The following is a 7,308-nucleotide window of genomic DNA, read 5'->3' on the forward strand; positions in this document are numbered from 1 at the left end:
CATCACTGCTGTTTGAGAGCTTCCAGTAGAGAACCAGCCCCAGCTTTCTTAATTTCTCCTGAGAACCATTCAGCACATGCCTAAATCCTACAAGAAGTCCTTCCCAGCTCCTTCTGCTTCACTAAGGTGTTCCCATGGTTTCTGGACATTTTAGGTAACATATTACAGCACCTTTGGGTTCTGCGTCTCCACACCCCCTGCCCCAAGAAGGTTACTCTTGCTGGTTTTGTCTGTTTCTTTGTTTTGTAGTTTTACTGGCTAAATCTGTGAAATCTGCCTTTTCTAGGTTGTGCAACCTCTGTCTCTGCTCAGGGTTTTTTGTTCTTTCTTTCTTCCTTTTTTTTTTCTTTCTTTTTCCTTTCTTAAAAATAATTCTTATTTTCCTCTTGAAGCCTGGTATCCCAGGATCACATTGGATCTGCCTAAGTTAATAACCACCCAATTACTGAACAGAGGTTGTGCTCAAGAATCTTCAGCCAATGAGGCTCCTATTGTCTGCCAGTGAATGTGTGTGAATAAGAAAGTGCATTGTAAATTCATGCCGCTTTAAAATCTGCCCCAGTTTTTACTTTCTGCTAGGTCTTTTCTAGTCTCCACCGTACACACATGCTGCCTCAGTCAGGGATGTGTGTTTTTGCAGCCACGGTTGCCAACTCGAGCTCTATTAGCCATGCATTACCTGATAATTCATTTCCTCTGAAAACATCACTGAACTTTACCGCTTTTCCAAATCTAGTGATCTGCTTTCAAAAGTGACAGTCAAGTTTCTGGTTTCCAGCCTTCCCTGCCCTGGAAGAAGCTCTATACTGATGGCAGAAATAGGCAATTTCTGGGGCAAGAACACCACCGAGTCCTGCTGTTGTTGCCCAAAGTTCACCAGTTTTTCAAACCTAAGTGCTTTTCAAATTGCTGTATGCCTTCAGTTGATTCCCAGAGAGCCGAAATTGCTGTTTTTGTCAATTTTACCTAGTTTTACAGTTGCTCTTTGAGGAGAGAGGATTTGATGACCTCCTCACACAGCTGTAACCAGAAGTCCTCCCCCATTCTCCCTTCTGAAGGGTGGCAAGAACACGCCCTTACTGAGCAGGATTTATCAGTTATTCCTGGAATCAGAACAGGTGCTATAGATGTCAGTGAATTCTGCTCATTTTCATTCTGTGGCCTTTAAAGAATTCCCCCAGTCTCCCCAGAGCCACTCCCAGGGGTCAGGTTTAGTAGTGACCGTGTTCTTGTTTATTTCCGGGACTTAAAACAAGGGAGGAATTAATGATGAAATAAGCACACACACACACACACACAAAGGAAACCAGCATAGTGAAGTAGTTAAAGCATGACTTTGGAATCAGGTAGATTGGGATTCAAATCCTCACTCCCCGCCCTTCAAAGCTAGAACCCCAGACTCTCTGAGCTTCAATAACTTCATCTGAAAAATAGGTTTACAGTGGTATCTACCTCACAGTGTCTGTGGGTCAAATGACATAGATACGTGAAATGCCTCTTGTCAAGGCCACAGTACAGGTATCTAAGTAGATAACTATGATTTCACCATCAGCTACCACGGAAAACCAGGACACGCAAGCCTGAGTGTGATGACAATGTGGTAAAGCAGTAAGAGGAGGGTTTGGGGGTTTGGGAGCATCTGCTGCCCTCTATATATCTTGTTTAATTTTTTTTTTTTATTGAAGTACCGTCAGTTACAATGAATCAATTTCTGGTGCACAGCACAATGTCCCAATCATGCATATACATATATGTATTCATTTTCACATTTTTTTTCATTAAAGGTTGTTACAATATATTGAACTTAGTTCCCTGTGCTATACAGGAGAAACTTAAATCTATTTTTATATATAGTGGCTAACATTTGTAAATCTCAAATTCCCAAATTTATCCCTTTTCACCCCCTTTCCCTGGTAACCATAAGATTGTTTACTATGTCTGAGTCTTTTATTGAAGCTCAGAGAGTCTGGGTTTCTAGCTTTGAGTTCATAGTGTCCTTTTTTTTTTTTTTTTCTTTTCTTTTCTTTTTTTTTTTTTAGATTCCACATATAAGTGATCTCATATGGTATTTTTCTTTCTCTTTCTGGCTTACTTCACTTAGAATGACAATCTCCAGGTCCATCCATGTTGCTGCAGATGGCATTATTTTATTCTCTTTTATGGCTGAATAGTATTCCATTGTATAAATATACCACAACTTCTTTATCCAGTCATCTGTCAGTGGACATTTAAATTGCTTCCATGTCTTGGCTATTGTAAATAGTGCTGCTGTGAGCATTGGGGTGCATATATCTTTTTGAATTAGACTTCCTTGAGGATTATATATCTGGTTTAATTTAGATGAGATGGTTTCCATCTCTAGGAGTCATTACTGTCCATTGTCAAATGAGGAAATCACATCAAATCATTTCTGAGACCCCTTCAAGCTCTAATATTAATAAAGTCTATGAATTCTCTCCTCTGGTTCAGTTCAGAGCACCGTTCATTTGAAATTCATGCTCCTCCCTGTCCTCTCTGTCCGCTCCGGCCCGGCTGCTGCAGTGTCCACAGAGCCCCAGGACAGGCGTGCAGGCCTGCCGCAGTTACTTGCAAGGAACTGTTGCTTTGCACATGTTTTTTGTTAAAGGCATACTTGTCAAGGGCAAAGGACAGAACACATTTCAAAAGTAATAGTTTGTTAGTTTGATTCATGGCTTATAAATATTTAAACACACAGTATATGGGCCTCCATTTTGCTCCAGCCCCACAGACGTTCTGGGGAGCCTACCTGCCCTTCCCCGGCTTTTGTTATCTTAAGGCTTCTCCCTGATTCTGGAAGCCCCATGTGTCTTTCCAACAATCCCTTTTTGCTGTTGCTTCAGGGTCAGCTTCTGTGTTTGCAGCTGTGGGCACCTGCAAGAAGGTTTGCCTTCAGTGGGTCTAATACACCCCTACGCCTTATTTCCACTTCTTTTGTTCCCTAGGGGTTATTGTTTTCGAAGGGGTGTGTGTGTGTGTGTTTATACAGAAAATATAAAGAAGGAAAAAAGATCACCCAAAATTAATGTTTTTGTACAGAGTCTTTTTCATTGCTTCATTTTTGGCAGAACTGGTATTATAATCACACAGTTTTATATCCTTTTCACTTAACATAATCATTTCCCCATCACTGAAAATTCTTAAGAAACAGTATTCTTAATGATGGAATCCCACTGTGTGGATATTTCATAACCTAACAAATCCCTGAGTTCTGTCATTGATATAAATAATGCTGAGATGCAGATCTTTGGATACAAACCCTTTTCTACATTTCTTATCACTTATTTAAAAATAGATTACTAAAGGAGAGAATATACATTTTTAAGATGATTGATAAATATTAACAGGATACCCTCAAGTGAAGTTTTACCAATTTGCCTTCCAGCCAGCAGAGCTTGAGAATGTCTGATTCCCCCACGCCTTCCCTCCCCACCTCTTTTTCATCAAATGCCCTCAGGGTCATTACTGGCTGCACATTCTAAACCCAAGGGAGAGCCCCCTAAACACACACACACACACACACACACACACACACACACACACACACACACACACACACACACACACACACACCCCACCACACCTCACTTCATCGTCAAGGTAAAAGAGGTGCCATGATAAAGTTTAAGAACAAAACGGAGGGAACAGGAGATAAAAAGATTGTGAATTGAGCTAAAGTGGGGTGGAATTCTCTCCCTTTTGCTGTTGTCTCATTCTTTCGGTCCTGTGATGTTAGGTACCTGGATCCTCCTAGAAGTCTACAGGACTCCTTCCTCTCCATTTGGAAAGCCCCCAGGAAACAGGTGATACAGAAAGGAACACTTACTCCAGCCACTAATCTAGATAAAAGATACTCCAGGGGGGCACATTTGTTTCAGGCCAATTCAGCAATATGAAAAATACAAAGGAGTTGGAGCCAGAACCTAGAAAATATTAATGAAGTAGTTGCCTGAACTAACTTCTGAATATCTGTCTGCCTGTGTGGATGAGGGAGGTAGGATGACGGGCTTAGGAGGGACTGTGCTTGACAGACAGTCATGCATTCGGTGACCCGGGATCTCACCATCAGAGACCTAACACTATTATCTTTTATTTCAGATTCGTTTCTAACAGGCCTTTGCCACAATGCAAATTGGTCAGATGGCATTTGAGATCTGTTTATCTGGGTAACTGGTAGAAAATGGAGTGAAACAGTGCCTCCCACACAGACCCCACCAGGAACAAAGGGACGCCACCTAAATCTGCTGATATGGCTGGAAGCAGCCTAGAGGCTGGGGTTGGCGGGAACCAGGTGGTTTCCCAGAATGGCCAACTGTGGGAAAAGTCCAAGGTCAGTCAGGCTTTTTGTATGGAAAAGAGGAGCAACCTGGGAAAACCCAAACCTGCCTAGCTTCCGAAGTTGGAAATGGGAGAGAGGTCCCATGGGGACCAAGACAAAGTGAGAGGCCAGGGGAATGCAGGGAAGTGAGGAGGGAGTTTTCATGACAGTAACCATCAGAGAGCCCATTCTAAGGGGTGTGGGCCAACAGTGGACCACACTTCCTAATGCTGCTCTCTCCCCACGTTCTTAGGCCCCATTGCCCACTAGGGATTTTGTTCAAAACCCCATCTGTGCATTTTGAGGGCTCCCTGTTCATCTCTCCCACCCTTTTACCTCAAACTTCTGATGGCTTTGACAAGGACCTAGATTTGCTTCTCATATAAAAAAACTAGAAAACATGAGATCTTTAAAAGTGAAATGACAGTCTTTGTTTCAGAATATCTGGGACAGTTGGAAAAATCCTGAATAGCGGTTTATGGTGACTATGAAAAATAGGATGCAGGGATCCTTCCTTCCTTCCTTCCTTCCTTCCTTCCTTCCTTCCTTCCTTCCTTCCTTCCTTCCTTCCTTCCTTCATAAAAGAAAAAACACTCTGGAAATGCCTCTCCTATTGTGCCGTGGGGTGAAAGGATTTATGTGATTTCTGAAAGCCAGAAACAGTCTCTACTCTTTTGTGAAGGGTTTAAGCTATCACCATGCTTTCTCTAGTTCAAATTCCTTTTTCTTTTCTAAGGTATCTTGGTATTCTCAGAAAGCCAGAACTGCTAGGAGACTATATCCCAGGTCATAACACAGACCAGTTGGAGAAACCTGATTACACTGACTTAAAATCAGGTCACCATCAGCTCTGAATTAAATATTAGAAGGCATCTGTGTTTCCGATTTATTTGGTTTCTGTTCTAAAGATGCTTGGTGGCGGGGCTGCCTGGCCTTAGAGAGGAAACAGAATTCCTTCCTTCCCTAAGGATCAGTGGGTCAGCAGGCCATGAGCTCAGAAAATGTATGTCCTGTCATAGAAAAACATGAAAAGCATATGTACGCCCTCAGCATTTGTGGCGGTTCCAGTTCCACGTTTCCGAGCCGAGGGGGAAAGGGTCAGTGGAGGTGGCAGAAAAAAGCCAGTTACACCCCTTCCACGCACATCATCAGATTCGGAGTCTAATCTTTGAAACTACATTTTGCCTTTATTCTTCTTGACTTAAGTTAATGGGATGAAAACAGCTTCAGAATACATCATTTCTTTTCCAATTTCACATAGCTGCAAGCCCTTTATTAAGGAGAGCTGACCTTCCACACTCTGGTGAATGTGTTTTGTTCTCCTAATTTCCCCAGCAAGCAGATAACCAGTCCCGATGTCACTCGCCAAACCTGGCGTAGGACTGTGAGCATTCAGTTAACCCTGCATTAGGTCTAATGTAGAGAAAACCATCACTAGAGGGGAAAATAGGTTTTTAAAAATGTAGACTCCACAGGGTTCCTAATTTCCTATCTCCTGATGGAATGTTTTAGGTATGGGGAACAAGGCAAAGGAAGTCTGTGGTTAAGTTTTCCTTTGGTTATTTTAAGTTACCTTGAAGAATCATCAGCAAAGATGATGGAACAAAAAGAATGTGGAATCTGGATTCAGACAGACCTAGAGCAACTCATGGTATAATCTTGGCCAGGTTATCGAGCACAGTGTTTCCCAAACCTGACCTCACACATCGGAATCACCTGAGCTTCAGCCGAAGCCTCTGTTTTTAAATAAGCACCTCAGAGGGTGCTGAAGCACAGCCAGGGTTGGCAGCCTCTCCCCTAAATTCTCTTAACCCGGTTTCCTCATCTAGAAGATGGGCTTCAGTTAGCCACCCAAGGGGACAAAGGACAGGAAACAGCTATTTCATTGTCCAGCACTCGATACATACTAGATATTCTCTCTGACTTCATACTTTGGGGATGACTTCCTGCAGAAGATCTCCCCTTGCTTTGAGGAGGCAACCTGTTTATCATAACTACCAGCCATGATCTCTTTACCGCATGGGGTAGTTACAGCAGTACTGCCACTAAGGGACCTGGCACTTGCCTGGAGGGACAGCGGCTCTCTAACGGAAAAGCAGGCGCTTCTTACCAAAAAAGGGAAAAAGTCAGCCAAGTTGGCAAAAAAAAAAAAAAAAAAAAAAAACCTTGTATCTATGCAGCCTTCACTTTAGTGTATGTACTATATTTTGCCTCGTATTTAGGTGTTTTTAAGGATTCTTATTGCTTTAAAGTCAGGCCAAAAGGAGAATTCCATGTTACTCGAAATAATGCCACAGGATAACAGTCATGGAGGGTAAAAGACAAGTAAACAGGCTAAGCTCCTATTTCTTACAAATCAGCCTCATCCATAGAAGACTTTAATGAAAAAAACATTTCTCGTGCACAGGGAGTAGGATAGAAGGAAGGAATGCTTCCTTCCTTGGAGCAAGTCACATCATCGGAGCCTCAGTTTCCCCATTTCTCAAATGGGGTGATGCAAGTCATAGGGACTTCTGCAGACCTCAGAATCCACTCTGGTTAGTTGAGACAGAAAAAATCAGCAGCTGACCTGATTCCTGGGAACCATACTGTTTACCCAGCATCAAGTGCAGTTAGGAGAAATGGCCGGTCACCCCAGGGGCTGTTCAGTGGAGGCTCTGTTGCAGGTGTCACCCACCACTTGGACCAAAGACAAGGGAGAGAGAGAGAGAGCAGAAGTTCCACCCCAGCTCCCCAGGACGAACCCCTACCAATGTCTTTGCCAAAAGAATGGGTCTCACTGTGCAGAGCCGCCCCCTCTTATGGTTCACTTCCTACGCACAAATACAGAAACCACAGCACCCACCGGCCCCCGGATGTGAGAGCAAGGCCTGGAGTCTGCGGCACGGACTCTCTGAGCGCATGTAGGACAGTCGCTTTTTAGGTCGCAAGCCATGGGCTTTGGATTCAGGGCCAAGCTGGGCTCACAGATG

The sequence above is a fragment of the Camelus ferus genome, chromosome 22 (genome assembly GCF_009834535.1).
Source record: "Camelus ferus isolate YT-003-E chromosome 22, BCGSAC_Cfer_1.0, whole genome shotgun sequence".
Lineage (NCBI taxonomy): Eukaryota > Metazoa > Chordata > Mammalia > Artiodactyla > Camelidae > Camelus > Camelus ferus.